This window comes from Pleurodeles waltl, chromosome 1_1 (assembly GCF_031143425.1).
Source record: "Pleurodeles waltl isolate 20211129_DDA chromosome 1_1, aPleWal1.hap1.20221129, whole genome shotgun sequence".
NCBI lineage: Eukaryota > Metazoa > Chordata > Amphibia > Caudata > Salamandridae > Pleurodeles > Pleurodeles waltl.
In genome coordinates, this window is record NC_090436.1 from 175931984 (window position 1) to 175955318 (window position 23335).

At 43.1% G+C, this 23335-nt stretch overlaps 1 long non-coding RNA gene across 1 annotated transcript in view; it reads right to left on the reverse strand.

The window, feature by feature from the left end:
- LOC138300695 (uncharacterized) overlaps positions 1 to 23335 on the reverse strand; it is a 140289-nt gene that overhangs the window by 111456 nt on the left and 5498 nt on the right. The window contains exon 2 of the long non-coding RNA XR_011205040.1: positions 18817 to 18890. This is a non-coding gene — a long non-coding RNA (uncharacterized lncRNA). The remainder of the gene's footprint in view (positions 1 to 18816; positions 18891 to 23335) is intronic.

Here is a 23335-nt window from a genome sequence, read left to right on the forward strand (position 1 = left end):
CATGGTGCGAAGGGCACCCCTCCCACGTTGGGAGGCCATCCCCAGCTGGGCCTCCGCCGTCTTCTTGCTCCAGCGGCGAATGTCCTCCCATCTTTTCCGGCAGTGGGTGCTCCGTCTGTGGTAGACCCCCAAAGTCCGGACTTCCTTAGCGATGGCACGCCAAATGTCCTTCTTCTGGTGGCGCTGACCGACAGGAATTGTACAGGGGAAAAAGAGAAGTAATTACCATCTGCACCGTCACAGTCATTGGCTCCCATCCCTACCCTTGCCATGACGCACATGCACTCACCATCGTTTCATGCACGCCTCATTCTCACCCCCCCCCATCTTTCATCCACCCCACTCCACACAGGCATTGCCCATACAGCATGCTCACAGTGTACTTACCTGTTTGTCTGGAGGACCGTAGAGTAGTGTATACTGGGGGAGGACCCCATCCACGAGTTTCTCCAACTCTTCCGTGCTGAAGACAGGGGCCCTTTCCCCAGACACACGAGCCATTGTCTCTTCCAGACTGAGGTCACAGCAGCACTTGCAGTGTAGGTCCTCTCCTGTCGAAGATCAGGTTTCAAGTGATTGAACAGACAGAAAATGGCGGTCACGTCCGCGGCGGTGCGTACCGTCACCGCCGGTGTACATCGTCATTGGCTCCTGGGACCCATAGGGTCCAATGTTAACCAATGCAGGATTGCGCCGCGGTCTTCGACCGCCTACCGCGACGGTGTACAACGCCAGCGCCAGTTACCTCATATCCCCCTGTCCCACTTTACAGGTTAGGCAGCCGCCATTTCATGGGCCCACATGGCATTATTTTGGACTGCGTCACACATATCTAAGCCTTGCCTAAACACTCATACAGGCAAATTTCGATTTGCTAATATTTTCAGAGTAAGCTGTGTTTACGTACCTCAGAGTTGGTTGACTCTCTGCTTGCTGTTCTCCTCCATAGACAACTTCCACTGGGGCATGTGAGGAGATGGTGGCATCCTCCGGTGTACAGACCGCTGGTGGGCCTGTCGACAATGGAGGAGCGACATGTGATCATCACCTACATGCTTGATCGTGCCACAATCCAGGAACTGTGTGCCCAGTTGGAGCCAGGCCTAATGTCAGCTATCCGCCATCCCACAGGAATCCCCCCTCAAGTGCAGGTGCTGTCAGTACTCCATTTCCTAGCAAGTGGGTCTTTTCCCATGTCCCAGCCTATGTTTTCCAACGTGTTGTCCAGAGTGTTGTCTGCCCTGCTGAAACACATGCGGAGCTACATCGTTTTCCCTCAGGTGGAGGATTTGCCTACAGTGAAAGGTGATTTCTATGCCCTGGGACATATCCCCAACATCATAGGTGCCATTGATGGGACACATGTGGCCTTGGTACCCCCGCAGGAGTGAACAGGTGTACAGAAACCGGAAGAGTTACCATTCCATGAATGTGCAGATGGTGTGTTTGGCAGACCAGTACATCTCCCATGTTAATGCTAAATTCCCTGGCTCAGTGCATGACGCTTAACTCCTGCGGAATAGCAGCATCCCTTATGTGATGAGGCAACTCCAGAGGCACCGGGTGTGGCTATTAGGTGAGGACATGGACCAAATACAGTGGGAATAGTTGCCTGGGTCTGTGGATGTCCCTATGAGTTAGTGTGTGTCTAACAGTTGTCCCTCGCCATTTGCAGGTGACTCTGGTTACCCCAACCTGTCATGGCTACTGACCCCAGTGAGGACTCCCAGGACAAGAGCAGAGGAATGCTACAATGAGGCCCATGGGCGAACTAGGAGGATTATAGAGCGGACCTTCGGCCTCCTGAAGGCCAGGTTCCGGTTCCTCCATATGACAGGTGGTTCCCTATTCTACTCACCTAAGAAGGTATGCCAGATCATCGTGGCCTTCTGTATGCTTCACAACTTGGCTTTGCGACGACAGGTGCCTATTCTGCAGGAGGATGGTCCAGATGGAGGTCTTGTGGCTGCTGTGGACCCTGTGGACAGTGAAGACGAGGAAGTAGAAGAAGAGGACATCGACAACAGGAACACAGTGATCCTGCAATACTTCCAGTGAGACACAGGTAAGAAGACAACACTGCCTGCTACCTCTCTACTGTCTGTCATTTTCACCCAGTGTATGGTCACTGAGTTGTCACTTTCCCTTACGATTTCACAGATGTGGGTCCCACTGTGTGACATCTGCTTTGTTTCCTCATGGACTAGAGCTGTGTGACATAGGTATGTTGACATTACATTTGAAAGAGCATTTTGCCACTGTAATTGCTAATACACTATTTCCAAATCACAGACAAACTCCTGATTGTTTTGTGCTTTAAGGGTGTTTATTTAAGGGCTCAATATTGGAGGGGGTTGTAAAATGGTGAGGGGTGATGGTGGAGGAATGTCCATGGCAGATTCCAGTCTATTAGTCTCACAGGTGCATTGTCCAAAGGGGCATAGGAAGTGGAGCTGGGGCAGTTTAAGGATGGACAGGGTGACAAGGTGGGACAAAAGGATGACAATCAGGGTGGTCTCATTTCTTGGCGGGGTCTTGGCATTGTTCTCTGTCTTTGTCCTGGATCTCAGGGACCATTAGCGGGGTGGTTCTCCCTCTGCAGGGGGTGGGGTGCTGGTGTGGTGGTCCTGTGGCGGTGCCTCCTGTCCACTAGCGCTGGTGGAGGTGGTGGGCAGTTCATCGTCCAGGCTAGTGTCAGTGGTCCCTTGTTGTGCCACAGTGTCCCTCCTGGTGTTCACGAGTTCCTTCAGCACCCCTACAATGGTGCCCAGGGTGGAATTGATGGATTTGAGTTCCTGCCTGAAGCCCAAATACTGTCCCTCCTGCAACCGCTGGCTCTCCTGAAACTTGGCCAGTACCGTTGCCATCGTCTCCTGGGAATGGTGGTAGGCTCCCATGATGTTGGAGAGGGCCTCGTGGAGAGTGGGTTCCCTTGGCCTGTCCTCCCCCTGTTGCACAGCAGCCCTCCCAGTTCCCCTGTGTTCTGGGGCCTCTGTCCCCTGAACCGTGTGCCCACGGCCACTGCCCCCAGGTCCCTGTTGTTGTTGGGGTGGTGGGTTAGCCTGGGTTCCCTGTAGTGGTGGACACACTGCTGCTTGACGTGTCCTGGGGACAGAGGTATGGGCCCGCTGGGTGGGTGCTGTGCTGGTGTTTCCGGAGGAGGGAAGCTCTGTATTGGCTTGTGCCACTGTGAGGGGAACCGACTGTCCCGAGGTCCCAGATAGGCCGGGCTGGTCATCTAGATCCAGTTGGACAGAGCTGCTGTCATCACTGTGGGCCTCTTCTGTGGGTGGAGTGGACATATCTGGACCCTCCTGTCCGGTGACATTGGGTAGGGGTCCTGCAGGGGTGTAAAAGCATGATTATTGCATCTGTGTGTACCATGGTGTGCAATGGGTGGGTGACCGTGTACCCCAGTGCTTGCATTCCTGTGTAGGACCTTGTGTGATGATGGGTTAGGGGGGTGTATGGGTATGTGCAGTGGCCATGCTTTGGTGATGGGTGTCCATGCTTTGGTGTTGCATGCAGGGCTTGGGTTTGGGATGTGTGGTTTGTGATATTGGGACATGTGTGAGGAGTTGGAGTGATGGGGGTGAGGGCGAGGGTGGGGGTATGTGATGGCATGCAGGTTGGGTGGGGGATGAAGTAGTAAAGATTTGATTTACGAGAGTCCATTCCTCCAGCTACTCCTGCGAGGCCCTCAGGATGCAGTATAGCCAAGACTTGCTCCTCCCATGTTTTTAGTTGTGGGGGAGGGTCTGCCGCCAATCCTCTGAACCGCGATGTGGTGTCTTGAGACCACAGAATGCACCTTCCTGCGTAGGTCGTTCCTCCTCTTCCTGATGTCATCCCTAGTTCTTGGTTGTTGACCCTGTCCACGATTCTTCGCCATAGCTCCATCTTCCTAGCTATGGAGGTGTGCTGCACCTGTGATCCGAATAGCTGTGGCTCTACCCGGATGATTTCCTCCACCATGACCCTGAGCTCCTCCTCAGAGAACCTGGGGTGTCTTTGCGGTGCCATGGGGTGGTGTGGGTGATGTGTGGAGTGGTGTGTGTTGTGATGTGTGGGGTGATATTTAGAGGTGTGTTGTGTGAGGTGCGTGGATGTTATGTGAGTGATGGTGTTGAGTGCCTGTGGATGCTAGTTTGTAGATGGTAGTGTCTCTCTCTGGCCTTCAGTCGCAATTGTGGTAGTAGGGGTTTGTGGGTGATGTGGGTGTGTGTTTTATATTGTATTGAGTGTGTGGGAGTGGTGTGTGTACGTGTATCAAGTGTGTGTATTTCGATTTGTCCAATGTAGTAGTGTTTTGTAAATGTGTGTGTATTTTGAGCGCGGCGGTGTGTACCGCCAATGGAATAACGCGGTTGAAAGACCGCCGCGTTGATTTGTGGGTCATGATAGTGTGGCCATATTCCTGTTGGCGTGACGGTGGAGGTTTTGTTATCGCCAGTTTATCACTGACCTTTGGTGTGGCGGACTTGTGTGGGTGTCTAGATTTTGGCGGATTCCGGGCTTTGGGTCATAATGACCGTGGCAGAATTCCGCGGCCGCGGCGGTGTGTTGGCGGTCTTCTGCACAGCGGTAAGCGGCTTTTACCGCCAATGTTGTAATGACCCCATAAGTGTTTTAAAGGCAGGAAAATTGGGCATTTTGCAAGAGTGTGCCAGACGGTTGTTGAACACAAATTCAAAAAGGCGGTGAACACAGTAAAAAGAAATGGAACAACGGATAGTAGTACTAGTGAGGAAGAATTGGAAGTTTTGGCTGTGGAAGATGGAACCACAGTGGTGTGCACTCAGCTTGGACACAGGGCCAAGGAATACAATCCACCAAAGTGTGTTATTGAAGTGAACGGGAAACAGACACACATGTGGGCGGACTCATGTTCACCATTTACCCTAATTGATGAACAAGAATGGGGAAATTTGAGAAACAACAAACTTAAACCCACTGACGTGTCACCGGAAGGGTATGGTGGAGGTAAAACACCTGTTTTCGTCTATTTTGAAGCAGATCTGGGATTTAAAGAACGAAAAACGCGAGCGAAAGTATATGTAGTAAGTTAAGGACGATCATTGCTCGGATGAAGGGAGCAACATGCATTGAATATGGTGTTGGATCTGAATCATCCTGAGCAAGTGTTGTTAACAAAAGAAAGTGTAGAGAGAAAATGGGTGATGAAGTTTCCCGAGGTGTTTAAGGACAAGCTGGGTTGTCTCAAGGGTTTTGAACACCAGATCATTTTGAAAAGGGATGCAGTACCAAAGGTACATAAGGCCCGGGTGGTACCAATATCACTAAGGAGTAAATTAAAGGAAGAACTTCAGAGGTTGTGTGATGAAGGTATAATCGAACCAATAGAAGCGTCCGAATGGCTGAGTCCAATAGTAATAGCAAGGAAACCTGATGGTAGGATCCGCATGTGCGTGGACTTGAGGGATATGAATGACAATATTTTGATTGATCGGTTTCCATTGCCAAGAATACATGAGATGTTGGCAAGTGTGAGAGGAGGGAAGTATTTCACAACGCTAGATTTATCGAGTGCGTATCACCAGGTGTGCCTGATGGAAGAATCACAACATTTGACGTCATTCATCACAACGAAGGGAGCATTTCAATTTGTGAGGATGCCTTTCGGCTTGGCATCTGCCTCAGCAGTATTCCAAAGGGTTATGCAAGGAATACTAAACAAAGTGCGGAACACGTTGGTATTTCAGGATGATGTGCTGGTATGGGGAAAGAGTGAGCAAACACATGATGAAATACTGGCAGAGGTATTAAAGAATTTGCAGGAAGCCGGACTTACTATTAGCAGAAATAAGTGCAAATTCGGCGTGGAAGAAGTGGAGTATCTTGGACATACGTTGAATCATCAAGGTGTAAAACCTAAGCAGAAGTTAATAGATGCTATAGCAAAAGCTCCTGCACCACAAAACAAAGAGCAGCTGAGATCATTCTTGGGCTTAGCTGAGTATTACACGAAGTTTGTAGAACATTTTGCAGAAAAGGTACACGCATTGAGGAACTTGATGAAGAAGGGATGCCATTTTAAAGGGTCCAAGGAGTGTCAGGAGGCATTTGATGTGATTAAGAAAGCTATTGTTAAAGCCATCACACTAAAACCATATGATCCAGATGATGAGATGATAATTGTAGCAGATGCTAGCAATTACGGATTGGGAGCGGCATTGTTGCAAAGACATGATGGAAGAGAAAGAGTGGTGGCGTTTGCGTTGCGAACGTTGAAGGGAGCGGAGCCAACATATTTGACAGTAGAAAAGGAGGCATTGGCATGCTGGTGGAGTGTACAACATTTTCGTACATATGTGTGGGGCACGGAATTTGAATTGAGGACAGATCACAAACCTTTGATAGACATGTTCACTACTAAGGGGGCCAGCAAAGCAACTCCAAGAGTAGCAAAATGGATGTATAGACTACAGGAATATGCATTTAAAATGAAATATGTACCAGGAATAAAGAACATTAACGCAGATTGCATGTGAAGACTACCTGTGGATGATGATGAAGAACTGTTTGAGGATGAATGGGTGGTGGCTGACATCTCAGAAACCCGGAGAGCCATAGATCAGGAGGAATGGGTAACTGCTGTTCAGGAGGATGTGTTACTGAAAAAGATTGTAAAAGTATTACAGATGATGGGAAAAATGGAGAAAAAATATATGGATGCTGATTTTAATCAGGTATGGGAAGAGTTGTCAGTTATGGATGGAGTGCTGAAAAGAGGAGACAGATTGGTGGTACGGGAAAGATTGAGAGAGAGAGTGTTAAAGTTAATGCATGAAGGGCATGGGGGCATGTCTGCAATGAAAAAAAAGGTTTGTGCGGATCTCTGGTGGCCAGGTATGGACAAATATGTTGAAAGATATGTGAAGAATTGCATTGCATGCACGTGTAGTGACAAGTCACGTGTTATCGGAAACGACGATTAGTTCGCAAGAAATACCGGCGAGAGCATGGGAAAGGGTGGCTATAGACATATGTGGGCCATTTGTGTATTTGGGTTGCCAGGAGAGGTTTGCCATAGTCATGATGGACTATTATTCAAAGTGGCCTGAAGTGGCATTTGTGAAGGAGGTGAAGGCAAGTAGTTATTACATTTTGTGAGGAATTATTTAGAAGGGAAGGATGTCCAGGAGAAATGGTCAGTGACAATGGACCACAATTCACTTCAAGTGAATTTATGAGTTTCCTCAAGAAGTGGGGAATTAAACATTGTAGGATACCAGTTTACCATCCTAGAGGAAATGGCATGATCAAGAGATTTGATCGAGTGTTGGGAGAGAATATTCAACTAGCCTTGTTGTATAAGTCTCTTGGAGGTCTCAAATTAGGGACATGCTGTGGAATTACAGGACAACACCACATAGTGTGACAGGCGAGTCTCCATTTTTACTATTGAAGGGGAGGAGGCCATGCACTATAGCTGTGCCGGCATGGATGGGAAGACATAAAGAAATAGTGGTTAATCATGAGCAGGTCAGGGAAAGGGTAAAGACGTATCAGCAGCAATATGTATCAAGACACAACAATAAGATTATAAGAAAACAAAAGGTGTATGAGAAGAGCGAATGGGTGAGAGTGATGGTTGGTAACGCGGCAAGGAAAGGGGAATCCAAGTTGTCGGAACCGAAGAGTGTGTAAGGCGTAAAAGGAAATTGCGTCAAGTTGTCAGATGGTAAGTGGTGGAATGCAAGGAAGATAGTGAGGTGTTCGGAGGTGGAAATAAATGAGTGGCTAAAGAAAAAAGGTGCGAATAAATGGGATGAATTCAAGGGAATGGAAAGGAATGGGGTACGGTCAGGTGACAGGTGACAGGGAAGATGGAGTACGTTCAGAGAGGGAGAAAAACGTGGACAGAAGATCCAGTGCTAGAGTGAAGGAGCCGTTGAGGTTACTTAAAGATTTTGTGTGCAGTTTGTGTGTATAATCTGAATAATATGTATAAAGAAAATATTTTAGCTTTGGGTTTTAGTTTTGTTAGTAAGAGTTAACATATTTATTATAGGATTGGGGATGTGTTGTATTATGAAGGTGATGTGTAATCTGGGTTCTGGCAGTGTCCCAGCAACAGTGGGGATTCTGGAATGTGGGGCTTGGAAGAAAGGCGGTTGGAGTAGGAGACAGCCAGGCCAGGGTCGTTATAAAATAAAGCTATACTTATTCTTATAAAGGCAACTCTCACTGTGTGATGTCCTCAACTTAACACATACAACCTGCAACCTCCATACTGTGGTGAAAACTTTACAGATACCCCATTGTTTGAAGCAAAACAAGCACATGTACATAGGTTACTACCTACTGCGTTGGTGGCATCCAGCCTGACAAAGCTTTTCGAGCCTGCCTTGGGTGGGTGGTATAAACACCGACGCGAGTTCAGTTCAGAGCAGGAAGAGGATGGCGGGCCACTGCACTGTTTGTCTACACTTACCTATAGGTGGCTGGCCCACTGGTATGATGTCCCACGCCACGATGATTCCATCTGGGCGTGCCATACACTTCAAGGGTAGCCTAGTTCACATTAACAATCAGAGACAGATATATGGTTAACCGTTCTTGCACACAGTGTTCAATCTGTATACACAGAAAGGCACATTCCTCAAGATACTCCCTCACAATCACCAAACCATCATTTAGAAATGAAGTTGATGTCAGTAGAAAAGTGGACGCTGTAAAAAGTTATCTTAAATGATGTTATAATGAGATTTCAAGAGGACATTAAGCAAAGAAAAGCCAGGAAATTGAAGAGGGACGAACTGGATTACCTTAATGGGAGAGTGTTTACGTTTTCGCGTAAATATGACCACTTGGTAAAGAGTGCAGCCTCTACAGTAGAATCTAATAACTTGACAGACTCAGCATCCACCTCTAGAAGTAGTTTAGTGACAGACAGTAGTGATACTGAACCTAGAGATTTGCATATAGGATCTGACTCGCAAGCAGTAGGTTTTTTACAAGAATTGAAAAGAATAAAACAAGGCAATTGGGAGATAAATCAGAAAAGAAACTGGGTAGGAGGACACGTAGAGGGAAAAGAGGAAGTAAAGGGCGACACTTATGTGGGCATGAAAACAAGGTCACGGGACAAAAAGACATAGGGCCTGATTCTAACTTTGGAGGACGGTGTTAAACCGTCCCAAAAGTGGCGGATATACCACCTACCGTATTACGAGTTCCATAGGATATAATGGACTCGTAATACGGTAGGTGGTATATCCGCCACTTTTGGGACGGTTTAACACCGTCCTCCAAAGTTAGAATCAGGCCCATAGACTTAAAGATTGAATCTGAGAATAATGTGGTTAATTTGTCTGATAAGCAACTTTCCTTGGAGATGCTATCACTTTTGAATAGGGGACTGGGTTTTTGTCCATCGGTCAAGGGCAATGTGTGTCAATCTAAAATTGATTTATTCAAATTTATAAGAAAATTGAAACTTAAGAGACATTTTGAATCACATGTAATAGATACAGAAACGGCTTCAATTGGAACAGGAGCATTGAGCAAATTGTCGATTCAGGATGTTTATGACACTGTAACATTAATGACAATTACAGACTACTGTATGAGGGAGATCCAATAACCACGTCTTCAATTTTACAAGACTTGAGTATTTCTCCGGATAAACATATTGCTAGTGGTTTGAAACGAAGATCAACTTGGGTACCCAAATCAACCATGGACAGTAATATAGAAACATTTTTTGGATTAGTTTGGGATGATCTGGATAAAGAAGAAACGAAGATGAGACAATGGAGGAGATCAAATCTGAGACAAGAGGAACACAAGGCACTAAAGACTTTGAAATCAGATGTGGACCTGACCATTAAAAAAGCGGATAAGGGAGGTAATATAGTGGTAATGAATCGCACAGACTATGAGCAGGAAATGAGCACACAATTAAATGATACTGCCTGTTATGAAAAGCTTCTGTACAATCCAATATCAGCTCTGACAGGGAAAATAAATAGAATGTTAAGGAACTGGAAAGATAAGGATTTACTGAATGAGGAAGAATTTCTGTACCTACAAGTATTTCGTCCCAAATATCCGTGTCTGTATACATTACCGAAGATTCATAAACAATCTAAATTTCCACCGGGGAGACCGATAGTTTCAGGCATAGGAGGACCTACTGAGAGGTTGTCAGAATTTGTCGATATGTTTTTTACAACCATTTGTAAACAATCTACCTTCACACATAAATGACACGAAACATGTACTAAGTCTATTGTCAGATATCCAATGGGAACCAGGGATGTTTTTGGTAACTCTAGATGTGACAGCTCTTTACACTAGCATTCAACATGATTGGGGATTGAAATAGAATATATTCTAAACAAGAGATCGGCGAGCCTATTAGAACATACACATATGTTGCTGGATATGATTGATCTTATACTTAACAACAACTACTTTCTGGTTAAACAAAGCTGGTTTAGACAAAAACAGGGTGTAGCGATGGGCTCGAAATTCTCACCATCGTATGCTAATTTGTTCATGGGATGGTTCGAAGAAAATTGGGTGTGGGGTTCTAAAGCGGCAAATTGGCACTCATATATCCTCTATTGGGGGCAATACATTGATGATTGTCTTATGTTATGGACAGGGGATGCAGTAGCGTTGGAGAGTTTTTGCCATTATCTTAATGGAAATTATGTGAATATCAAATTCACATATAAATACAGTGAGTTCAAAATAGAATTCTTAGATGTAGAATTATTTGTGGAGAACAATAGGATAGAAAGTAGACTTTTCCGGAAAATTACCTCCTGCAACACTATATTGCATGCATCAAGCTCACACCCTCAACACCAAATAGAGGCTGTACCGTTGGGTGAGATGATCAGAGCGAGAAGAAATTGTAGTAGGGATTGCGATTTTTATGATACTATTGTGGACATGGAACATAGATTTAGAGCTAGAGGTTATTCGGATAACAATATAGTTAAATCTCGAAATAAGGCTCTTAAGACCTCTCGTTCACAGACACTGTCACTAACGACTCAAAAAAATGAGGAGGTCAAGAAGAACAGTGCTCGGAGAGTGAGGATTGTTTTAGACTACACGGATATTTCTCAGAAACTATTGAAAATAATGAAAAAACATTGGCCAATACTGACTCAAGATGAGGTGCTCAAGAAATACATAGGTACGAAACCGGAGGTGTCGTTTAGAAGGGGGAACACCCTCCAAAGTATTTTAAGTCCAAGTTATGTACCAGAGGAAACTAAGGCAAATTGGCTTAATGTACATAACCGTGTTTTTTTTAAATGCGGTTCATGTGCAATATGTAAATGGGCATGGCAATCTAAGAAAGAGTTTTTTGATAGAAGAGGATGCAAAATACATATAAAATCACACATAGATTGCAACACAAAATTCGTAGTTTACATGCTTATTTGCAAATGTGAGAAAATATATGTGGGTAGTACGATACGCCCACTTAAGACGAGAATTTCGGAACACTGGAGGGCAATTAGGCAACTAGATGAACGTTACCCGATAGCCTCGCATATGATGATATGTAAAGCGCAAGAGGCACATAAAGACTTTACATTTTTTGGCTTTGAACAATGTGAAAAGAACCCACGGGGAGGCAATAGAGAATTGGCCTTAAGAAGAAGGGAATCATTATGGATCATGAAGTTAGGAGCGGTGGAACAAGGATTAAATACAGATCATGAGATTGAGTATTTTCTCGGTGATAAGTAATAAGCAAAGTCTCAGTGAGTGAATCTATATTGAAGCAAATAAGATTAAGGATATGTAAAATATCATTTTTTAAATAATTGTAGTGTATACTACATATTTATTGTTAATGGGTTGATTAATTCAAGAAAAGTCTGATATAAACAGCCTATGTGGTTCCATAATTCTTCATAAGTATATTATTATAAGATAACCATTTATAAAAGTAATTAAATGATTTTATTTTTTTATTTACATAGAATGAGAGACAGGTAATTATAAGTACATAGACACAGAGCTTATAGAGATCAGAACTGGCTCCAATTAGGTTATAATGACTGGACCCGTGTGGCTGCTTTCCTTCTTAGACTTATTTGTAGTTAATGTAGTCCGTTTTTGATGTTTAGTATCCTTTTGTTACTAGCTAGGAAGGGGAAGTCGCAAGATAGAAGTGCATCATTTATGTTTACAGCTGAGACGGCTAGGTTCGCGATAGTCCGTCTTCTATTTTGCGTTAGCGTCTGAGGCATTTAAATAGGACGCACAATAGAAATTCGGTTTAAATAATCGGAAGCGTACTCGCTGACATCTAGATACTGCAACAGGTAAATAGGGATTCTGATTTTTCTATCAATATGGATAGATCTAATTTTACAGGACTTGTAACTAATTGGTGCTAACTTTCACAATAGGTTGAATCGATAAAAAATACGCGGAGACAGGCTCTAGAATTAATTCAAGCTAACAAGTTAATTGGTAAGCTTACTTGGGGATCACATGGACATCACAAATACGTTATGAAATGTCTAACGATTGAAATATTTATGTATACTTTTATCGTATCTATATACTACCAGATTTTATTTCGAGAATCAAGAGGTACATTGGAGCATTAAAAGAAAAAAGAAATTAGGCACAACCGAGTTAGTAAGGTAAAATCTAAATATACTGGGGGGCACACCTCTTTCTGTTGGGTTTATAATGAAGCACAATTGGGCCCATCTGAGTGAAAGAAGAGCATGGCACTTACTCATATTTATAATTGTTTTCGATTCCAATTCATATTAATTTTATTTATTTACAATTGGACTATCTTTTTGGCATTGAATATCTTCTTAATTTAAATTAGAGTGGGGCTGCACTTACTTGTTCTATGCATCACTACATAGTTTATAGCATGAGAGGGCGTAACACTTATAAAATGATGTGTTCACTTTAGATACACATTGAAACATCACTTATTATAATGATGATGTCGGATATTTGCATGGTTCTCACCTGCTCACATGGTTGGCTTTCAATTTGAAGTTTACAATTAGGATATGGATGAATAGGAGAATTAGTAACTGACTTGTGTCATATGGCAATATTGTTTTTAGGAAGTATTGGATGGATCTTTATTTGACAAGAAAGTCCTGAGGAAATCCTAGGGGCACTCCCCCGGATGAAACACGTGTTGACGACGAACGAGCAAGTGGGGAGTTTTTGGTTTAGGCAGTTATGTTAATTAGATCAATCATGGAATTATGAATATGAACAATGAAGTTGACATTGAAATGTATATTCTTTTGTATATTTTCTCATGTACTAATGATCACATATAGGCTTTGAAATAGAGTGACATTTATGGTTATATACAGTGCATATAATTTTGTAAATTCCAGAATGTTAAATAGGATCAATAAATTTGTATAAGCATATACTTTTGGTGCCTTTCCAGATAGATACAGTGTGTAGATTACTTTCACTGGTGTTAGATTAATTTTGATCTACTTAGAATTGTTATACCGCATGTGTGCCATTACTCTTTATTGTACTGTAAAAAGTGCTTACTCTATGGAGAGAGTTTCCTCTGTACCTCACTGATTGCAGACAGTGAAGCTGTCATTAGTTATACTCCACTACTAAGAGAAGTGTACACTCTACGCAAGACTTGTCATAATAGACACGATTCGTCCAAACTTACCAACGTCTGGGGGTGCTAAAGATCATACTACTTGCAGTCTTCATACTTCTTTAAACTTTACATATAGCCCATCTTCTGAATAGGTTAGTACCTACTGCGCCGCCTGCATCCAGGCTGGCGCAGCTTCTTGAGGCTGCCTCGGATGGATGGTTTGTGCAGCGGTGCAAGTGCAGTGCAGTTCAGAGCAGAAAGAAGATGGCACTCCTTGTCTAAACTTGTCATGCATGTAGGCAACTGGCCCACCGGTATGATGTCCCATACTGCCATTCTTCTTTCTGGGTGTGCCTTACTGGGGACAGCCCATTAGTGCATTCTTATTCCTGGGGAACTCAGGTTGACGCTAGGTAGTTATAGTTAGGACCTAGTTTCTATTAAAAAAAAAGTTTTTTGTTTTGATAATTAATAACTTTGGTGCCATTTGATGAATCTTCATGAAATTGTCCCAAAAAATATGATGCTCACTTCAGCATCTGTCTGAAAAGTTTAGAGGTGATCCGTCAAGCGGTGGCCAAAAAAAAGTGGGTTCCCAAAACGCTTTTCCCCATGCATTTTTCCATAGGGATATTGAACAGGAATAGCACCCTAACCACTGAGTGGAATCATACCAAATTCAGCATAAAGATAGCTAACTATAACTTGCACCCCAATCATGCTCTGCTTTAGAACTTCATATTACATTGCCCTTGACATGTCAAATGACATTGTCGATGCAATAACTGATTATATTTTTTGAAAGGTGCCAAAGAATTTAGATATTTCCGAAGTGAGCACTTTTGATGGATATCATTATCCTTTTACTTGTATTCTCCCAAAGGATGGGTGCAGTGGAGATTGGTGGCGGAGAGCTGGCAGCTGAACATCATTGAACAATAGACCCTTTGGTCAACATTTACTATGAAGGACTGAAGGCTGAGAAAGTAGGGTGTTAAGTGGTCATGGAGGGGTGGCGCAGAGCCTGGCCACAGTTAAGGCTCTGCAAATCCCCACGATGCATGGCTGGATGCAGGATTTGGTGTGACATAAGGTCTTTCAGAAAATCTCCATTGTGTACGTCCAATGACTGTACATAGGGGGCTTGGCTGATTGTGGAGAGGTGGTGCAGAGGTGCAGACATTCACCACATGCTAAGCCACATGTCAAAATTATTCTATGTATGGCAGAAGATTATGTGGAGGATGGACGCTTGCACAAGGTTGGTTGCAGAGCCTTGCCGGAGCCCTTGCACTAAGTTCAAGTGCTAATGCAGATTGGATCCAGGGTCTGGTCAGAGGCTATGACTGAAATGTCATGAGTGATGTCATCAATGATATAATTTAATGTGTGATGAGTGATGTTGTATGTGAGGTCATATGCTGTGCATGATGGGGTTGCAAGTTATAGCTAATTCACTAAACTATAACTGACACATTTCAGTGGTTTTTGTTTTTGTTAAGAAAGTCAATCTCTCATTTTGCACACCTTTTTCAGCAAATTTCTGTTTTTAAGATAAATTAAAGGCTTATCAACTAATCTAACTATAATGTAACCTTAGTGTTTTTAGTAAAACTATCTATCTTTCTAAATACACATATATATATATATATATATATATATATATATATATATATATATATATATATATATTACCTAATTACCTAGTGGTGGTCGCAACTAGGTAGTTTTAGTTAGGACCTAGTTTCAATAGAAAAAATCATTTTTTGTTTTGCTAATAATTTTGGCGCTGTTTGATGAGTCTTCCCGAAATTTTCCCAAGAACTACAACGCTGACTTCATCCGCTGTCTGGAAAGTTTTCTTTGGACCCGTGAAGCAGGGGCCATGAAAAAAGTGGGAGTCTCAAAAAGGTGTTTTTCCCCCATGCATTTTTCAATAGGGATTTTGAACTGGAATAAATCCCAAACCACTGGGCGGAATTACACAAAATTTGGCAGAAAATTAGCTCTTGGTCCAGGAAGCACCCTTTTTGTTATTTGGTGTAAATCCATTCAGTAGTTGTTGAGAAATTAAAGAAAAAACACATTTCAATACATATGGGGACGAGAAGGCTCTGCGAACCCTTCAGATCTCGTACTGAGATCTGATTGGCTGCCAACACTGCAAAAAGGAAGTGTTGGCAACCATGTTGGGACTTGGCTTTAGCAGAGTCCCAGAAAAAAAGATTGGAAAAAAGAAAGGGGGCCAGGATAGGCACACCCTGACTCATTAGCTCTGGTGCTGGGGTCCCAGAGATACCCTACCCCAGAGCAAAAAAGCATTTTTTAAAATTTTCATCAGAAGACGCCGCAGATCCGTGGATCCGCCAACATTTTTTTTAAAAATAAGCACGGGATCCCGCGTTTGTTTCAGTGAAGCTCCCGGGTGGACCAGTTCCCGGGGGCATGTCACATTTTGAACGTAGGGGGGCACCTGGCCCCCCGCAGCCCTGAAGACCACCACTTCCCCTGGACTAAATGTCTAATTAAATGTGGGGGGCCACACAGCAACCCTATAGCCCCGGGGCCCCCCACCTCTCTGGGGCTAAATAGATCAAGAATGGAGGTGCACACAGCCACCCATCAGCCCTGGGGGACCAACACCTCCCTGGGGCTAAACACAATAAGAATGCGGGTGTGGCCCACCCGCAGCCCTGGGGACCACCACCTCCCTGGGTTTGAGAAAAAAGAATGAAGAGGGTCAGTTGTGGACCCCCAGCCCTGGGCACCACCACTTTCCCATGACTAAGTGAAATGTTGGAGGGGGCTACATGGCCCCCCTCAAAGAGTCAATAATGGCCCTGGGGGTCACCACCCCCCCTCCCAGGTCAGTGCCTGCTATGTCCAGAGGTGCCCATCCCCGGGGCATAGCTGTTTGGACTTGGCGGGAACTTTGATAGCTCCTGGCAACTCACAGCAAACAATCCAGTTCCAGCAAGCGAGAACTGTCAAACAGCTCTCGCTTGCTGGAAGCGGAGGTTCCCTCTGTTTTCCTGCCCATGGGAAACAATTGCTCTCACAGAGAGGGAGCTGCATCTTTAGCAGCTCCCTCTCTGTGACAGCAATGCTGGCTCCTGCAGCAGGCAGAGAGCCAGCTGGGACTGTGGGGCCATGAAACACCCCCTTCAGTCCCCAACACACACTGGGTGCCCTGTGGGGCACCCAGGATTGAGGACGGACACCAGGGGTTGAGTTCCCCAGAGTTGAAATCAGCCGGGGAGGGGGCAGGGCAGGGCGGCCCCCCACATGGAATTGAACCCCAGGGAATGAGGTCCCCAGGGCCAAAATCGAGGAATGGGGCACTATGCACATTAACCCAACCATGCAGTACTACTACCTAACCAGTAGAAAGTGTTCCAGTTGGTTAGACATTTTGTGCAAAACTGCGGACTCTTGTTGGATAAATGAGTAGGTATGCTTCCATTCTGGCCATGATGCTCATTCACATAAATTAACTTCAACAGGAAGCACTTACAAAAATAAATGCAGCAGTTATTCCAGTTGAAGCTTCACTTCTGGAAAGGACAAAGGATCCTAACTCCTGGGCTTAGCAAAGGCGAAGCAAGTGTGCTAACTAAGTATTTCCATATTGGAAATTTATCTGAAATCCTTTGTGGAGGTGAATGCATCTTTCATCTATTGGAAGCAGTGAGACACTCTCATGCCCACTCTCACACCCACAAAGACCCTCTCACAACCACTATCACAACCAAACAACCACTCTCACAGCCACTCACACACCCAGAGACACCCTCTCACACCTATTCTCACACCCAGAGAGATAGGCCCTGCTGCCAACTCCCGCTGCACATGGCCAAAGGCCATGCACAGCATGGGGTTTGGTGGTTAGGGGGTTGGCTGCAGGGACTGGCAGCAGGCCAGGCCCTGTGACCAACCCCGGCCGCGCATGGCCAAGGCCCTGAGCAATGATGGTTAGATTAAAATATAGCAATTAAAATGACTTTACTTTAAAAAAAACATACAAATTCACTGAAAAAACAAAGGTTATAGGGACATTATAGTTAGGAAATATATTCCAAAAAACCCTACAAAAATCACTTAAAGAAACCAAAGGTTAAAGGGACGTTATAGTTAGGTTCTGAATTTACTCATACAAAACCATAGAAATTAAGCAGCTATAGTTAGAGTTATTTGAAGTAACTATAACATGCGGCCTAAGGTAACTAAAACTTGCGCGCTCACCATCCACTGCTAATTACCAAAGATATTACAGCCCTCATGACAACTTTTATAACGTCAATAAAAATACAAATGAAATATTAGAAGTTAACTTATTGAAGAAAAAACTGTGCATGGTGAGGGCGCGAGTTACAGTTACCTTAGGCCGCGAGTTATAGTTACTTGACATAACTCTAACTATAACTGCTGAATTTCGATAGTTTTGCACGAACCAGAACCTAACTATAAAGTCCTTGTAACTGTTATTTTTTTTAAGTGAGTATATGTATATATATATATATATATTCCTTTTATTTCCCGATCCAACAAGAAAACGCTTCAGTCACACAATATCTTCTTTGTGAAAATTTAATATGGCAAAACATAACAAAACAAAACACCCGCTCGACGCATTTCGGGAGTCAGAGCTCCCTTGTTCACGAGTTACTGACGTCCATATTTCCATTTCTATTTAACACCAAAAGCTTTTCACCAACATAAACGATGGACACAGAGCACCATTATTTACGTTGGCCATCTTTAAACATGTTTTTCTCCCATTTACCCAGTGAGTATGTACCATCTGTTACCTTCCATTGTTTTATCCTGAGGACTGCATTTTCAGTACATACAAATTATAATAAATATATATATATATATACACTTCCTATTATGTTTGCTGTCCATTTTATCCTTCCATGTTTTTATCCAGTCTATTATCTTATATGGTTTAGCTTTGTAATTTTAACAACAAACATATTCACATAATCTTTAGAATATCAATTTACATTTGAAATTAAAATATGATCCTCATTACAATATCCATCTAATTGCTAAAGATAATAATAATACCTATAATTACTACCCAAGTGGGTTTTTCAGCAAACCTATTACGTGTACATCTCCTTTTTTTATATTCATACACAGCATATACAGATAATAACAAAATAATAATGGAAAGAAAACATTAATTACTGTCCCACTTTTTTATCTTCCATATGGCCTTCATATAATATAATAGCTCCTTTGCTTTTGCGTCAACCATTGTTATCTCTTTCTATAAAATAAAAAGGAAAACCATTTATTAAAATCCCCATATTAGAAAACATCAATACCAACCTACATCAAAATCTAATATGAACATCATCCTAAATTGTCTGTTCCAAGAAGTGCATTATACTCAGAACAGCTTTTCCTTCTAATACAAATGAACTGCTAATTATTCATTCTTGTTTAATCCTTCAGGTAACATGGTATTACAGTCAATAATTAAACGGGATTCCAGTTTTCTTAACTCTAATGTTCTATTTCCACCTCGTATATTCATCACAATTCTATCCAATACCATGAATTGTAGTTTATTTACATTATTTTCATGATACTCTTGCCTAGCTATTGGATATGGCTTGTCCTCATTTTTTATTGCTCTCATATGTTCTAATACTCTTTTTTTTAGTCATATGGATAGTGCTCCCTATATAGAATTTATTACAGGGGCCTTTCAAGGCATATATACAATAATCTGAATGGCATGTTACATGTTTCCTGATTTTGAACGATCTTCCTGTCCCTGGAAAATGTATTTCTTTACAATTCTCCCTATATTTACAAGCTTGCATTTTCAACAGATAAAAAAGCCTTGAATAGATTTTGACTTATCTGTCGCTGGTACCAGACATTGGCTTAATGTATCCTGTAAAGATCTAATTCTTCTGAAAGTAAATGTGGGATAATCATTAATTATGATTGTTATGTTCTCATCCGCTTTCAGTACTGGCCAAAATTTATTAAACATCCTTTTTATTTCTCATGTCTTATTATGATATGTTGTAATAAATCTCATTTGTCATTCATCATATTTGTAAATTTTTGGTTTGATCAATAATAAATCATCTGTTTTAACTTGCTTAACTTTCTTCAATGCCTTATCTATACTGCTGCACGAATAACCTCTTTCTCTAAACCTTTTTATCATAAAATCAGCTTCTTTTTCAAAAGTTATATCTAAGCTACAATTCCTTTGAGTCCTTAGTAATTCCCCATATGGGATACTTTGAATCAGGTTTCTTGGGTGATTGCTCTTAGCGTGAAGTAGGCTATTACCAGCCGTGTCTTTTCTAAATAACTCGCATTCCAACTTATCATCTATCACACTTACTTTTACATCCAAAAATACTAACTCCAAGTGGTGTATTTCACTACTAAATTTTAAATTTAGAGAATTGTCATTCAAAATTGTCACAAATTTGATAGCAGATTCCTTACTGCTTATAAGATACAGAAAATATAATCTATATATCTCACAAGAGAACTGCCTGTTCTTGAAAACCATTGATATATCTTACCACCTGTTCTTCCCACCAGCCCAGGTACAAACCCGCAGAGCTGGGAGCAAAACAGGTGCCCATCGCAGTCCTTTGGCATTGACGGTACAAGGTGTTTTCAAAAATAAAGAAATTGTTTGTTAAACACATATAAACCATTTCCAATAACATCTCTGTATGTAAAAGATATGGCAGAGACCTTGCTCTTAAAAAATGTCTTAGTGCTTTGATGCCATTGTCATGAGGTATACATGTATATAAGCTGGTAACATCCAGACTCATTAAAAGATAGTCGTCTTCCCACATAATTCCATCAATAATTCTCAAAAAGTCTCTAGTATCTTTAATATATGAAGGTAATGCTTCCACAAATGGACGTAGCAAAAAAATCTACATATTTGGAGATATTTTCAAAGAGACTCCCTATTGCTGAAACTATGGGTCTACCCGAAGGATCATTCATGTTTTTATGTACTTTTGGTAAAAAGTAAATTGTTGCTATCTTAGGAAATTTGACCTTAAGGAATTGGTATTCTTACCATTCAATTAGTCCCTGGTCTTTCCATTCATCCAGTTTCTCAAACAACTTATTTTTTACTTCCTTCATTTCATCTCTACTTGCAGTCACATAATTGTTCTTATCCTGTACTGTCTTAGTCCCTCTTTAATGTGTTTTTCTCTAGATAGTACCACTACATTACCACCTCTGTCTGATCTCTTTATTATAATGTCTTTATCATTGCGTAATGTTTCAATCGCTTTCCTCTGCAGAGGCGGATGCTAAGCCGAAAGGCATCCTAACAAATTGGAACGCCCCCTCTGTTGTGATGAAAGACGTCAAATGTCGGGATTTTTCTGACAAGCACACCTGATGGTAAGCATTCGATAAATCAAGTGTCGTGAAATATTTCCCCCTCCCGAACACTGGCTAACATTTCATTTATTCTTGGCAACGGGTACCGATCTATCAATATATTGTCATTTAGATCCCTCAAGTCAACACACATGCAAATTCTTCCATCAGGTTTCTTTGCTATAATTATTGGACTCAGCCATTCGGACAATTACGCACTCTGCACATAACCTTTGAAGCTCTTCCTTCAACTTTTTTCTTAGTGCCATTGGTACCACCAGTGCTTTGTGTACCTTTGGCACAGCGTCCTTTTTTTAAACGATCTGATGTTCAAAGCCTTTGAGGCAACCCAGTTTATCTTTAAACAAATTGGGAAATGTCGTCACCCACTTTCCTTCCATACTTCCCTCCGTTAATAACACTTGTTTCGGATGATTAGGATCCAATACGACGTTCAATGCACATTGCTTCTTCCATCCGAGTAATGATCGTCCTTGACGCACTACGTATAATTTTCCTTGTGTTCTCCTGCCCTTAAATGCAAGCTCGGCATCAAAATAACCTAATATTGGAAGTTTACCTCCACAATACCCCTCCGGCAACACATCCGTAGGTTTAAGTTTGTTATTCTTCAAACCCCCCCATACTTGTTCGTCTATCAATGTGAATGGTGAACACGAGTCTGCCCACATATGTGTCTGATTCCCATTTATTTCAATGACACACTTAGGGGGGTTGTATTCTTCAGTCTTCATCCCAAGTTGAGTACACACTACTGTGGCCCCCTCCTCCACAGCTAAAACCTCCAGCTCATCTTCACTTGTGCTACTATCCCTTGTTTCATTTCTCTTTACTGTATTTACAGATTTCTTCAATTTACTTTTACCCACCATCCTGCACAAACTTGCAAAATGCCCAATTTTCCTACATTTAAAACACTTAGGGGGTCATTACAACATTGGTGGTAAAAGCCGCTTACCGCCGTGCAGAAGACCACCAACACACCGCCACGGCCGCGGAATTCCACCACGGTCATTATGACCCACAGCTCGGAATCCACCAAAATCCAGACACCCACACAAGTCCACCACACCAAATGTCAGTGATAAACTGGTGATAACAAAACCTCCACCATCACGCCAGCAGCAATACGCCCACACCATCACGACCCACGAATCCACACGGCGGTCTTTCAACTGCGGTATTCCATTGGCCGTACACACCGCAGCGCTCAAAATACACACACATATACAAAACACAACCACATTGGACAATTCCAAATACACACACCTAATACACATACACACACCACTCCCACACATCCAATACAATATAAAACACACACCCACATCACCCACAAACCCTTACGACCACAATTGCGACTGAGGGCCAGAGAGAGACACCACCATCTACAAACTAACAGGCACTCAACACCATCACTCACACAACATCCATGCACCTCACACAACACACCTCTAAATATCACCCCACACATCACAACACACACCACCCCACACATCACCCACACCACCCCATGGCACCGCAAAGACACCCCAGGTTCTCTGAGGAGGAGCTCAGGGTCATGGTGGAGGAAATCATCCTGGTAGAACCACAGCTATTCGGATCACAGGTGCAGCACACCACCATAGCTAGGAAGATGGCGCTATGGCAAAGAATCGTGGAGAGGGTCAACCCAGTGGGACAGCACCCAAGAACTAGGGATGACATCAGGAAGAGGTGGAACGACCTACGGGGGAAGGTGCGTTCCGTAGTCTCAAGACACCACATCGTGGTTCAGAGGACTGGCGCCCCACCTCCTCCCCCACAACTAACAACATGGGAGGAGCAGGTCTTGGCTATACTGCATCCTGAGGGCCTCGCAGGCATAGCTGGAGGAGTGGACTCTGGTAAGTCAAATCTTAACTATTACATCCCCCACCCACCTGCATGCTATCACATACCCCCACCCTCGCACGCACCCCCATCACTCCAGCTCCTCACGTATGTCCCAATATCACAAACCACACATCCCAAACTCAAGCCCTGCATGTAACACCAAAGCATGGACACCCATCACCAATGCATGGCCACTACACATACCCATACACCCCCCTAAACCATTATCACACAATGTCCTACACAGGAATGCAAGCACTGGGGTACACAGTCACCCACCCATTGCACACCATGGCACACACAGATGCAATAACCATGCCTTTACACCCCTGCAGGACCCCTACCCAACATCACCGGACAGGAGGGTCCAGATATGTCCACTCCACCCACAGAAGAGGCCCACAGTGATGACAGCAGCTCTGTCCAACT